Source organism: Saccopteryx bilineata, chromosome 3, assembly GCF_036850765.1.
Source record: "Saccopteryx bilineata isolate mSacBil1 chromosome 3, mSacBil1_pri_phased_curated, whole genome shotgun sequence".
NCBI classification, from domain to species: domain Eukaryota; kingdom Metazoa; phylum Chordata; class Mammalia; order Chiroptera; family Emballonuridae; genus Saccopteryx; species Saccopteryx bilineata.
The window spans coordinates 201,425,059-201,439,293 of record NC_089492.1 but is presented as its reverse complement, the minus strand read 5'-3'; the positions used below and the strand labels follow the sequence as shown (position 1 = coordinate 201,439,293).

Genomic DNA, 14,235 nt, shown 5'->3' with positions numbered 1-14,235 from the left:
TTATCTCTACCAAGGCCTTCTCTTCACAACCACCAAGTTTCCGAGGGTAGTAGTCAGAGCCTGTGGTCCAGCTAAAAACTGTCCAAGCTGTAGAGAATTTTATTATAAGAGTTTATTTGAGCCAAACTAAGGGATATGCCAGGAGCAAGATCTCAAATGCTTCACAGAATCAGGTTTGAGGCTGGTTTTATGCATTGGGAATTAAGGAGGGAATGTAAGGAAGATTACACAGAGGTGGGAGAAAGCAAGTCTGGGATTGGACTACAGGAAAGTTAACAAGATTATATACTCTTCTTATTCCTCTCTTTTATTTTGTCTTTTATTGCTGATCACTCCCCCTCCTTACCCAGCATCCTCTCCTCAGACAGCTGTGAGCCTGCCCTCTATATATGTCTATCTCTGTTTTGCTTGTTAGTTTATTTTGTCCATTTATTGAATAGACTGTCTTCACCCCATTGTATGTTCTTGTCTCCTTTGTCAAATATTATTTGACCATAATGGCATGGGTTTATTTCTGGATTCTCTATTCTGTTTTTATTTCAGTACCAGGCTGTTTTCAGTACTATGGCCTTGTAGTATAGTTTGATATCAGGTATTGTGATTCTCCTACTTTGTTCTTCTTTCTTAAGATAGCTGTTGCTATTTGGGGTCTTTTGTGGTTCCATATATGTTTTTGGAATATTTGTTCTAATTCTTTGAAATACACCATTGGTGTCTTGATAAGAAGTGCATTGAATCTATACATTTCTTTGGGAAGTATGGACTTTTTTTTTTTTAAGTGAGAGGAAGGGAGGCAGAGACAGACTCCTGCATGCGCCCTGACCAGGATCTATCCGGCCAACCCACTGAGGGGCAATCTTCTGCCTATCTGGGGCTCTTGCTCATTGCAACTGGAGCCATTTTTTTAGTGCCTGAGGTAGAGACCATGAAGCCATCCTCGGCTCCCAGGGCCTACTCACTCTAATCGAGCCATGGCTGCAGTAGGGGAGGAGAAGAAAGAGAAAGAGAGAGAGAAGCGAGAGGAGGAGGAGTGGAGAAGCAGATGGGTGCTTTCCCTGTGTACCCAGGCCGGGAATCAGACCTGGGACATCCACACGCTGGGCTGACGCTCTACCACTAAGCCAACCAGCCACAGCCTAGTATGGACATTTTAATGAGGTGAATTCTTCCTGTTCATGAGCACAGTATATGCTGCTACTTGTTTGTATCTTTCTCGAGTTTTTTCTTTAATGTCTTATAGTTTTCTGAATACAGGACTTTTACATCCTTGGTTAAATTTATTTCTAGTTATTTATTTTTTTTTGAAGTAACTGTGAATGGTATTGTTTTACTGGTTTCTCTTTCTGATAGTTCATTATTGGTGTAGAAAAATGCAACTGATTTCTGAATATTTATTTTGTATCCTGTTATTTTACTGAATTCATTTATCAGATCTAGTAGTTTTTGGTGCCATATATATTTTTAAAATTTTTTTTTTAATTTTTTTTTTTTTTTTGTATTTTTCTCTGAAGCTGGAAATGGGGAGAGACAGTTAGACAGACTCCCGCATACACCCAACCCGGATCCACCCGGCACGCCCACCAGGGGCCATGCTCTGCCCACCAGGGGGCGACGCTTCGCCCCTCCGGGGCATCGCTCCGCCACGACCAGAGCCACTCTAGCGCCTGGGGCAGAGGCCAAGGAGCCATCCCCAGCGCCCAGGCCATCTTTGCTCCAATGGAGCCTCGGCTGCGGGAGGGGAAGAGAGAGAGACAGAGAGGAAGGGGGGGTGGAGAAGCAAATGGGCGCTTCTCCTATGTGCCCTGGCTGGGAATCGAACCTGGGCCCCCCGCACGCCAGGCCGACGCCCTACCGCTGAGCCAACCAGCCAAGGCCTTTGGTGCCATCTTTAGGTTTCTCTATATATAGGAATTATGTCACTTGCAAATAATGACAGTTTTACTTCTCTTTCCAACTTGGATACCTTTTATTTCTTCTTCTTGTTTGATTGCTGTGGCTAGGACTTCCAGGACTATGTTGAGTAAGAGTGGTGAAAAGGGGCACCCCTGCCTTGTTCCTGATCCTAAAGGAAACACTTGTAGATTTTGCCCATTGAGTATGATGTTGGCTGTGGGTTTGTAATGCGCTCTCCTGAGGGCAGTTACAGCTTTTTTCAAAGGTGGGTGAATCCAGGTGCACAGAAACAACACACGGAGCTGCCTTAAGGCAGCATGAGGCCTTTCAGTACAGAACTCATGGGCTTGGGGTGTGAACTTCCCAGTTAGGAACTTATGATCAGATCACCCTGAGGTTACTCTCCAGAGATGTCTTTTCTGTCTGTCCCCACAGTCTTCCTGAAGTTGGAACCAAAGCTCAGAGGCTGTGTCCCTTACCCATGGCGGGCAGCTAGGGCCTCTCTCTCCCTCCTCTGTCTTGTCTCATTTCCTCCTCCTTTCCTCTCTCTACCTCCTGTTCTCATTCCTCCCCCAACCCTACATGAGGTTATAAATAACAGCTGGAATTCTAACTCCAATCTCTGACTTTAAAGCTTACATTCCTACCACTTCTGAGAGCACATTGTTGTCTCTTTGTCTGTGTCTCTGTCTGCACAGTACACAACTTGGCTGTGGCACTGAGTTCTCGGTGGGGGCTGCTGGGGTACCCGTACACCATGAGAGCAAACCTGGCATGTCCCATGCATGGCCGCTATACACCCGGCCCACTGTTCAGATGGCCAGTGAATAGTCTGGTTTCATTCAGGGAGTCAATTTGTCCTACCTTCCTTTAGTCAAGGTGTTGCGATGATTCTGATTGTCTTCTGGCTGACACTGCCTCCCAGGAGTCCAGCATCCAGCTCCCTCTCCATCTCCCACCACCAGCTCTTTCCCTCCTTTTGCCCCCACCCCTCTCCCTCTTTCTCTTGGGGGAAGTGAGAGGGGCAGACTTCTCAGAATGTCAGGCAGACAGAACCCATGCCTGGCTTAGTGGACCCTCAAGAACCTGCCCTGCACTGAGGATGGCTCCATGGCCTCTGCCTCAGGCGCTAGAATGGCTCTGGTTGCAGCACAGCAATGCCCTAGATGGGCAGAGCATTGCCCCCTGGTGGGCATGCCGGTGGATCCCGGTTGGGTGCATGTGGAAGTCTGTCTGACTGCCTCCCCTTTTCCAACTTCAGAAAAGTACAAAAAAAAAAAAAAAAAAAGAACCTGCCCTGAAGAGGAACCTTTTGGGAGCCTGTCACTTCTGACCAAGAGTAGGGACCCCAACAGCCACTCAGGCTCCGGATGGGCCCTCGCTAAGCCTGTGTCTAGAATTTCATCAGAGGAGAGCTCACTGAGAACTGGTGGCTACAGAGGCTTGGAGCCCTCCCTGCCACCGCCCTCCATCCCTACTTCTCCCAACAGGGACACTCCAGGGTGAGGACTGGAGCCCACAGGAAAGGACAGGCAGCACTGTATACCTGACAGAACTGTAATAGGCCCCCACCCTGCTGGAAGCTGTTCTGTATTTGGAGAGTACCTGCTGCTCCCCTGGAGCCTGAAGACAGTTACAGAGGGTAGTGAGGTATGCCAGTCACCCTGGAGGCAGATCTGCTGGTCCGTAACTAACATAGGTAGTGATAGAGTTTAATATTTGATACTTCAGGGGAATAAAACCACATTAAAGCAGTCCTCATGGGAGAGTTTAGAACTCTGTTAGGCTTCCTTAACAGAGGCTAGCATTGCTTTTCTTTTGAATTATGTTGGGGAGTGGGGTTGTTCTGTGCAGGTCTCAGCCTGTCATTAGCCAGTGTCATGGCTGGACCTGCCCTGTGGTTCTTGTTGTGATTACAAGACAGCTGTCAGCATAAGCATGACAAGACTTTGAAGAGACTCAGGTACATTATGTACAGTGAGGTCTTAGACAAGAGAGTACATGGGCCTGGGGTTTTGCTTTTGTGCAGGTCAAGGTGGGGGCCTAGGGTGTTGAGAGCTTACTCTTTTTTATTAATTTGAGAGAGAGAGGAATGGAGAGAGGGAGAGAGAAAGAGAGAGAGAGGGAGAGGGAGAGAGAGAGAGAGAGAGAGGAACATTGATCTGCTCCTGTATGTGCCCTGACTGGGGATGGAACCAGCAACCTCTGTACTTTGGGACCATGCTCTAGCCAACTGAGCTATCTGGCCAGGACAAGGGCTTGTTCTTTAATGGTGAATTTAAAACATAAGGGTAGGAATTTTAAGGCATGGGAAGAGAAGAGAAAACCAAGTTGTCCAGATGATCAGTATGGAAATCAACCAAGGTCCTTAAACTGCTTCCAGGGAGCCACCTGGCCTTTTGTTCAGTTACTGTGTCCACAGTGTGTTACCTAGACAACCTTCTCAGACGTGCAGGCCTGGGGAGCCCACACTTACGGCAGGCACCTGCATGACAAAAGAGAAAAAGCAGAAAGGGCTTATACTGCACCTTCTCTGGGCTGTGAGCAAGCATCACGGTGACAGGAGGCATAGTCACAAGGGCCCTAAAGGGGATGGCATTGGAATTGAGGTTGAGGGGCAGAAGCAGCAGGACCATGGGGTCTCCTGTTTCCACAGGGACACATCTCAGGATGTTTTGAAGGACTTTCTTTTCTAGAATCCTGGGGGTAAATGTGGAAGGTGAGAGACCCTTGGCCATGATTCCCAAGGAAAATCACTCTGTGACACCCTGCCATCTCTGCATAAACTTGTAGCCTGCACTCATCTGTACCCTCCTATCTGGGATGGAGCACAGCACCCCTACTAAGCTCCTATCTGTCTCTCATCTCCAAAGGTCTCCAAGCAAAGCCTCCAGAGGGAGCAGCTAAGGCAGCGTGACTGCTATCTCTATGTGACCTTTGTCTCCTGTTCTGTTTTTCTTGCCCTGGGCACCTGTGCTGGCCCCTTGTCCCCATGCCTGGAATGCTGGTTCTGTTGAGGCCACACCTCAAGTGAGCAAATGGTTCTCATGCTTTGGCATTTATGGGTCAAACAAGCTGGGTGTTGCCTTTGTGGGGCATCTTATTTGGAGCTGCTCCACTCTGGAGTCAGCGAGGACAGCGGGATCTCTGAGAGCCACAGGGGTGCTAACTTACTTTGAACAGACATCACTGTGGTGGGACTGATTGGGTTTTAAAAGGCTTAAAGCAGGTGAATCAAAGCAAGTTTTTTACCTGCACTGTTGGATTTTGACTAGTCCTGTTAAAATCACATTCATTAAAGTTGTTCTAAAGCCAGAGCCTTTGTTTCATTTAAGAAGGGCATGAATAATTGCTTTTTACACTACAAAAAGCATATTTCATAACTTCTTAGTAGTCCCACTCCCACGAGCTGAGCATGTGCAAGTAGAAAGGCTAAAGAAAAGGTGTGCGCTGTCCTCAGCTCTGTCCGCTGGTTCCTTGAATGCTCTCATGTGAAGTCCTTGATGTGAGCTCACGTTCACAGCAGGGATTAGGCTGGTACTAGGACTTTGTAGTAAGGGGTCCTATGTGTGATCTCGACCATATGACCTTAGGAGAACACTTAGCCATGCTGGGCCACGGTACCTTGCCCTAAAGATCAAACACTGCTGCCTGCCCTGGGGGTGTGAAGAGCAGAGCTCAGGGCCAGGCACACCACACCAGCCTGCGTTCCCTTCTGATTGTGGCCGCTGACTCCAGTTACTGTGTTTTTACTCAACTACAAGGTCCCAAAAATGTTTGTGGAGCCCTGACCCTATAATTTTCAGTGAATGACAGCATGCTGTCCATCTCTGGCCCCCCAGGGAGCTGCAGATGGAAGGGCCTGGTGCTGCCCTTTCGTGGACTTGCTCTGAGATGCTCAGCTGTCCTCTGAGGTCGTCTGTCCCCTCAGCAGCACCCAGCCCATTGCAAGCTCACTTTAGCATCCAACGTTCAGTGGGGGCCTGAGGCTCATACCATGATCGCCTGAAGCTTGTCCCCCAACCTCCCATCATGCTTGTCTCATGCGAAACCTCCGCCCTGTGGACATGGGAGAGTTCTGTTCTAGTCATCAGCTTGTAACCTTCCTTCTCTGCCCAGCACCGAGGGGATGCTTTGAGTTGGCAGAAACCCTTTTTAAAATACCACCACAGTTTTTCCTGACCTGTCAGACTTTTCTCCTGTTACTGTCACCACACAGCCCCTCCATATGAGCTTATACTGCTGAATGTTTAGTCACCATTTCTAGCGTGTTGGCTTCTCTCCTGTGTGAATAAATCCAGCATTAATCCCAAACAATGCTCCCTTGATCCAGGGAACAGAAGTAGGTAAAAATCAAAGGTACAATCACATAAACAAAAGGAAGGAGAAAAACCACATGATAATTTCAATAGATGCAGAAAAAGCATTTGGTAAAATCCAGCACCCATTTATGATCAAAACTCTCAGCACAGTGGGAATATAGGGAACTTACCTCAACATGATAAAGGCCATCTATGACAAACCTATAACCAACATCATACTCAATGGGCAAAAGTTAAAAGCAATCCCCTGAAGATCAGGAACAAGGCAGGAGTGCCTCCTTTCACCACTCTTATTCAACATAGTCCTGGAAGTCCTAGCCACAGCAATCAGACAAGAAGAAGAAATAAAAGGCATTCAAGTTGGAAAAGAAGAAGTAAAACTATCATTATTTGCAGATGATATGATATTGTATATAGAAAACCCTAAAGTCTCAGTCAAAAAACTACTGGACCTGATAAATGAATTCAGTAAGGTGGCAGGATATAAAATTAATACTCAGAAATAAGAGGCATTTTTATACATTAACAATGAACTGTCAGAAAGAGAAATTAAGGAAACGATCCCCATCACTATTACAACCAAAAAAATAAAGTACTTAGGAGTAAATTTAACCAAGGAGACTAAAGACTTGTACTCGGAAAATTATAAAACATTGATAAAAGAAATCAAGGAAGATACAAACAAGTAGAAGCACATACCGTGCTCATAGTTAGGAAGAATAAACATCATTAAAATGTCTGTTACCCAAAACAATTTATAAATTCAATGCTATACCAATTAAAATACCAATGACATACTTCAAAGATATAGAACACATATTCCAAAAATTTATATGGAACCAAAAAAGAACACAAATAGCCTCAAGCAATCTTGTAAAGGAAGAATAAAGTGGGAGGTATCACACTTCCTGATATCAAATTATACTACAAGGCCATTGTACTCAAAATAGCTTGGTACTGGCATAAGAACAGGCATATAGATCAACGGAACAGAACAGAGAACCCAGAAATAAACCCATGCTTCTATGGTCAATTGTTATTTGACAAAAGAGGTAAGAGCATACAATGGTGTAAAGACGGTCTCTTTAACAAGTGGTGTTGGGAAAATTGGACAGCTACCTGCAAAAAAATGAAACTAGACCACCAACTAACACCATTCACAAAAATAAACTCAAAATGGATAAAAGACTTAAATGTAAGCCGTGAAACCATAAGCATCTTAGAAGAAAATATAGGCAGTAAGCTCTCTGACATCTCTCGCAGCAATATATTTGCTGATTTATCTCCATGGGCAAGTGAAATAAAAGAGCATAAACAAATGGGACTATACCAAACTAAAAAGCTTTTGCACAGCTAAAGACAATAAGAACAGAATAAAAAGACAAACTACGCAATGGGAGAACATATTCAACAATACATCTGATAAGGGGTTAATAACCCAGATTTATAAAGAACTTGTAAATCTCAACACCAGGAAGACAAACAATCCAATCCAAAAATGGGCAAAAGAAATGAATAGACACTTCTCCAAAGAGGACATACAGACGGCCAATAGGCATATGAAAAAATGCTCAACATCATTAATCATTAGAGAAATGCAAATTAAAACCACAATGAGATATCACCTCACACCAGTCAGAATGGCACTCATCAACAAAACAACACAGAATAAGTGCTGGTGAGGATGTGGAGAAAAAGGAACCCTCCTGCACTGCTGGTGGGAATGCAGACTGGTGCAGCCACTGTGGAAAACAGTATGGAGATTCCTCAAGAAGTTAAAAATCAAACTGCCTTTTGACCCAGCTATCCCACTTTTAGGAATATACCCTAAGAACACCATAGAACTGTTCCAAAAGAAGAAATGCACCCCATGTTTATGGCAGCATTGTTCACAATAGCGAAGATCTGGAAACAGCCCCAGTGTCCATCAGTGGACGAGTAGATTAAAAAGCTTGGTACATATATACTATGGAATACTACTCAGCCATAAGAAATGATGACAATAATATGGATGGACCTTGATAACATTATATGGAGTGAAATAAGTAAATCAGAAAAAACTAAGAAATATATGAATCCATACATAGATGGGACATAAAAATGAGACTCAGAGACATGGACAAGAATGTGATGGTAAGGGGGGGGGGTGAGGTGGAGGGGGAAGGGCACAAAGAAAACCAGATAGAAAGTGATAGAAGACTTTGGGTGAGGGGTATGCAACATAATCAAATGTCAAAATAATCTGGAGATGTTTTCTTTGAACATATGTACCCTGATTTATCAATGTCACCACATTAAAATTAATATGAAATAAAAAAAAAGCAGTGGTACATATATACAATGGAATTCTTTGGGGCCATGAGAAAGAAGGAAATCTTACCTTTTGCGATCACATGGATGAACCTGGAAACTATTATGTTAAGTGAAATAAGCCAGGCAGAAAAAGAAAAATATCATATGACCTCACTCATTTGAGGAATCCAATGAACAATGTGAACTGAGGAATGGAATTGAGACAGAGGAGAGATCAAAGGGACCAGAGGAAAAGAGAACAGAGGAAAAGGGGATGATAGGAGGGGATAAACCTGAAGGGAAGGGGGGAGGGGGGCAAGAAAGATGTTGCAGGGGAATATGGGGGAGGAGGGATGCATTCTGGGCAACACTAGAATCTATGTAAACACAGTAAATTAAAATCAATAATAAAAAAATTTCTTAAAAAAAATCCAAGGTACACAGAGATTCAGATCAGTGACTTTGGGACATTTGCTTAATCTTCAAATCTCTTTTTTAGCTATTGAATGGAGTTGACACGAGGATTCATTGAGCAAAGGTGTTTAAGACTGAGCTCAGAATTGGCCTTCAATAAATGTTTGCTTTCTGCTCCTCCCACTCTCTCCCTTTTCTGGGGAATGTTGCCATCCTGTCAGACACCTGCCCCTTTTTGTGTTAGCCCAGTGTTCTCAGAAAAATAAACGTCCTTTGTGGGTAGACGTACACCGTGGAGAACTGAGAATTCCAAGCACTAGTCCACTGTCCCCTTATTCTCCTGGTGTCTGATTCGGGGGAATGGCCCAGGGGTAGGAAAGCCCCTCAGCCCTGGAGTCAAGGCTGCTGTCCTATCACTGGGCACCCCTGAGCCCACTGTGCCATTCTTCCTGTAGGGCTGAGAACACTCAGGAATTTTGCGACTCCTCCTTTTCTTCTTCCTGAGCCCTGTGTTTTGCTCAGGCTGTGTGACCCCAGCAATTACCTACCTGAGAAACTCAGTCAACTTCTTGGCTCTTAGATCCTGTTTTCCTCCTTCCAGTGGGGCTGCAGCTCTTCAACCACCTCTGCATGCCACCTGGCCTATGTGGCCGAGGCACCTTTACTAAGGAGGTCATTCAGAGGTGCCAGTGACCATGGTTCAAAGGCCGCCTGGGGGCTGCTGAGGACTGTCTTTACCTAACCCCTTCTTTTGACGTTGAGGTGAGAGTCAGACACACTGTCCCCAGAGTGATGTTGACTTGTCAATGGAACTTGGGGTAGATCTGAAGCTTGGTCAGGAAACATTTGCAAGCCTATCTGGAATGTGAGCTCCTCCTTCTCCCAGAACAGACCTCGCACCCTGTGTGGCCTCCGCCCCACTGTTTCCCTGGCTCACTGGGTGCCCCAGCCCATTCTCCTCAGCAGCTGGAGCCCGAGAGCCTTTCACCCTGCAGCAGGTGGTGCCTACCCCTCCTCAGGACCCCCATTGGCTTCTCCTCCCCAGAGTCCACATATAGGCCTGTGCTACAGAACTGCTTGAGCCAGTACCCGCCCGCCTGGCTCTCTTCAGAGCGCCTGGCCCTGGCTCACACCTCTCCCAGGCATGCTGATGCCAGCTCCTTCTTGCCTGCCAATGGTGCAGGCTCCTCCAGCCTGGGTATTCCCCACCTGTTCGCAGCCCCTCCAGTCACCCCTGACCCCTTGAGATGGAACCCTTTTACCCAGCACATTTCCATTTACTCCTCCCAAGAAGGTGCTATGTTTGCATGACGGTTGTCTGTATGTCCTGGCTGGAATGCAGGCTCCTCGAGGATAGAGTTGTCCATCATCTACTCCCTGCCTGTCCTCAGCATGGGCCAGTGAAGGACACACAGGACTCGGAACACATAGTTCACAGTGAAGCTGAGCAGGGCACTTTCTTGGCCTGGGTTGGGAGTCTGCTGGTCTTACTCTGGAGAATGTCAGTTAATTCTCACCTAGCCTCCTTGGTACAATCATTCCTTGTAAAGACATTTATCAACTCTAATTTGTGTTCCAGGTGTGGGGATGGGTGCCAGGTCAGTGGATGGGCATAGAGAGGCCCACTTTCCCCGTACACAGTGGGAAGACCAGGGGAGGGATCTCTGGCACCTGAGACTCCACCCTGCTGGAGGGCATGTGTTCACTTGCTGTGCCTATGTGTGCAGTGCATGGGTTGGTGTGCATCTGTAGTGGGGAGAGCTCTAAACACTAAGAAGGGTGTGACATCTGACCTCTGACCTCTCTGTGTTTACCTGGGCCCACCCCCTGGCTGCAGGTTTCCCTCAGCACTGAGGGTCCCTGAGAAGTCTGCCTCACTCTCAAAGTATTGCCCTTATTTGAGTTCAGACCTTGAGCAGCCTGTGGAATCTGCACAGGATAATAGGAGGAAGTCCTGGGCTCCCACATCACAGGTACCAGGGACCCAGCAGGACACTGGGGGTTGGTGGCTGCTATGCTTCTGTTAAGAGCCTCGCATAGAGTGCCCACCATGATCAGAACAATGAACAATTCTGTGTCGCTTCTACAAGAGGTTGAGGGAATCTTTGAGCTCTTCCCTTTAACATTTTCTCTTCTTTCTGCGAAACAGTGAGTTTAGGAGCTCTGTCTGTGGTTAGCCCATGTTCTGACAGGATGGTGCTGTCAGTGACAGGGCCTGGTCCCCAGTCACACTTGTGGGAGCTTGGCTGAGCATCTGGAGGGGCTACTCTGTCTTGAAACCCCTTGACAGCAGATGACGAGGAGCGTGGAAGAGTGGAAGTGGCACTCCAGGGCAATGGTTTGCTTACTCTTCGTGACATTTTGGGGACCGTTTCTAGATGTCACATGGCTCATGTAGGAGGGTGAAATACTGGGCCCCCAGAGGCTAGGTTGTGCAGAGCTGCTGAAGGAACTTACTGGGGTTTCCAGTGCACCTGGTTTCAGGCTGAGCCCTGGCAATTGAGCTGTGACATTCACTGAGATGTGCCTTTAAAATGGTATTGAAGGATAGTGTGCTCAACTAGCCACCTCTAGTGGCTTCCAGAGGCATCTGTGGGGACAGCCTCGCCAGCCTTCAGGCTAATTTGGTAGGCATAAAAGAAGAAGGATGCTGTCTGGCATGCCAGAGAGTTCAAGAGGGTTATCAATGCTTTACATACCCACTACTCCAAGTAAATGTTTTTTGATAGAGCCAGAAACTTTAAAAGTTTTATACTTAGCTGAATATATATTTATTCAAAATATTTTTCATTTCATTAAGTAATGGGAACGTTCATTTTAAAATAAGAACTACAGTACTCCCTCCTCATCTGCAGGGTGTATACATTCCAAGACCTCCAATGGATGCCTGAAACTATGATAGTATAAAACCCGACATATACTTTCTTTTGTCCTGTGCACCCATGCATACGCTGTACAGCTTCTCTTTGGCGTAACTAAATTGCCAGCATCACTATTCTCACCCTTTGGGGCCATTACTATTGATAAATAAAACAAGGATGACCCGAGCACAGGCACTATGATTCCATGACGTTCAGTATGGTAATCTAGACCAGCGATTTTCAACCTTAGTGCCACAAGAATTTTTAAAACATGCAATACCTGACTGTTGAGTCAGGGGCACTGCCTGTTTTCCCTTAGATTGTCCAATAAATAAATGACAACAGCTAACACACCAATAGCCATCTGTGTGAATGCTCTCTCTCTCTCTCTCTTTTTTTTTTTTTTTTTTTTGCATTTCCATTAGAATATCCTGTCTTGAACCATAAATACATAGATCGTATAATAGACTTGTATTTTATTGGTCACATTGCATAATAAGATTGAATCTATTGGCTAATTCTTGGTACCAGAAATCCTTATATACAAGTATAAGTATCTAATTTCTTTTTAACAGTTTAATTGCTTTATTTTTTTAAATAATTTTTTAGTTTTCATTTACAGTTGACACACAGCCTTATATTAGTTTTATATGTACAACCCAGTGGTCTGACATTATATAACTTACTAAGTGATCAGCCTGGTAGGTCTTATACTCATGACACCATACATATTGACTGTTTTCCTAGTGCTGTACTTGACATCACCTTGACTATTTTGTGAGAAACAATTTGTACTTCTTAATCCCTTCACCTTTTTCACCCATCCCCACAATCCCCCTCCTGTCTGTTCAACTGTCAAGCTGTTCTCTGTATTTATGAGTTTGTTTCTATTCTGCTTGTTCATCTTTTTAAAGATTCAATTATTAATAGATATGTATTTATTGTTTATATATTTTGTTTATTTTTCTTCTTCTTAAATAAGACTCTTTAACATTTCATATAATACTGATTTGGTGGTAATGAACTCCTTCATCTTTTTTTTTTGGTCTGGGAAGCTCTATATCTGTCCTTTGATTCTAAATGATAGCTTTGCTGGGTAAAGTAATCTTGGTTGTAGGTCCTTGCTTTTCATGACTTTGAATATTTTGTGCCATTCCCTTCTGGCCTGCAAAGTCTCTGTTGAGAACTCAGCTGACAGTCTTATGGGAGCTCCCTTGTAGGTATCTAACTTTAGCTTTTCTCTTGTTGCTTTTGAAATTCTCTTTGTGTTTAACCTTATGCATTTTATTGGTGTGGGCCTCTTTGGGTTCATCTTTTTGAGGACTGTCTGAGCTTCCTGGACTTTTATGTCTATTTCCTTCACCAGGTTAGGAAATTTTCTGTCATTATTTTTTTCAAATAGGTTTTTAATTTCTTGCTCTCTGTCTTTTTCTTCTGGCACCCCATGATGCAAAGGTTAGTATGTTTGAAATTGTCCCAGAGGTTCCTTATAGTATCTTAATTTATTTTGGATTCTTTTTTCTTTTTGCTGTTCTGTTTGAGTGTTTTTCTCTTCTTTTTTTCCTTTCTTATATTCCAAATCACTGATTCAGTACTCAGCTTGTTCTCTACTATTGAGTCCCTATAAATTATTCTTGATTCCAGCTAGTGTTTCCGTTGTTTCTGACTGGTCTTTTTTTTTATGGTTTCTGTGTCCTTTTTTATGCTTATTATTTCTTTGTTCAAGTTCTTCTTTCAACATCCTTACAACCAGTGATTTGAACTCTGTATCTGACAGATTGCTTGCTACCATTTTGTTTAGTTCTTTCTGTGGAGATTTCTCCTGTTCTTTCATTTGGGACGTGTTTCTTTGTCTCCTCATTCTGGCTGCTTTCTTATGTTTGTTTCTATGTACTAGATACAGCTGCTATGTCTCTCAGGCTTGGTACAGTGGCCTTGTGTAGTAGGTATCCTGTAGGGTCCAGTGGCTCAGCCTCCCCATTCACCTGAGCTGGGCACTCCAGGTACACTCTTATGTGGACTGTACGCACTGTCCTATTGTAGTTGAGCCTTGATTGCTGTTGGCATCACTGGGAGGGATTGACCCCCAGGCCAGTTGGCCACAAAGACCAGCTGTGACTACAGCAGAAAAACTGCTGTGCAGGAGTAGAGTCTGTGGAGCAGGACTTGCTTCTGTGGGGCTTTGTGCTCACCAAGTCTTCCCCTTCAGTGTTGTAATCCCACTTGGTCTGAAGCTATCTACTGGATGCACTGGCTTTGGGACCTCCTGGGAGTTGCAAGGCCAACCACTGCCTGTGCCCTGCCTAGAGCCACCTGGCAGAATGATGTGCAGGTGGCTGCTACTTGTGCTGGACTTGGAGGTGCCCAGATGAGATCAAGCCATAAACCAATGCTGGCTGCTGCTAGTGCCAGACCTGGGGCCAACTTAGCAAGAAGTTTGGGGTATGTAGAGT

The 14,235-nt window shown here is 45.0% G+C and overlaps 1 protein-coding gene across 3 annotated transcripts in view; it reads left to right on the top strand.

Annotated features, from left to right (window-relative positions):
- SH3RF3 (SH3 domain containing ring finger 3) overlaps positions 1–14,235 on the top strand; it is a 188,481-nt gene that overhangs the window by 95,977 nt on the left and 78,269 nt on the right. The window lies entirely within an intron of this gene.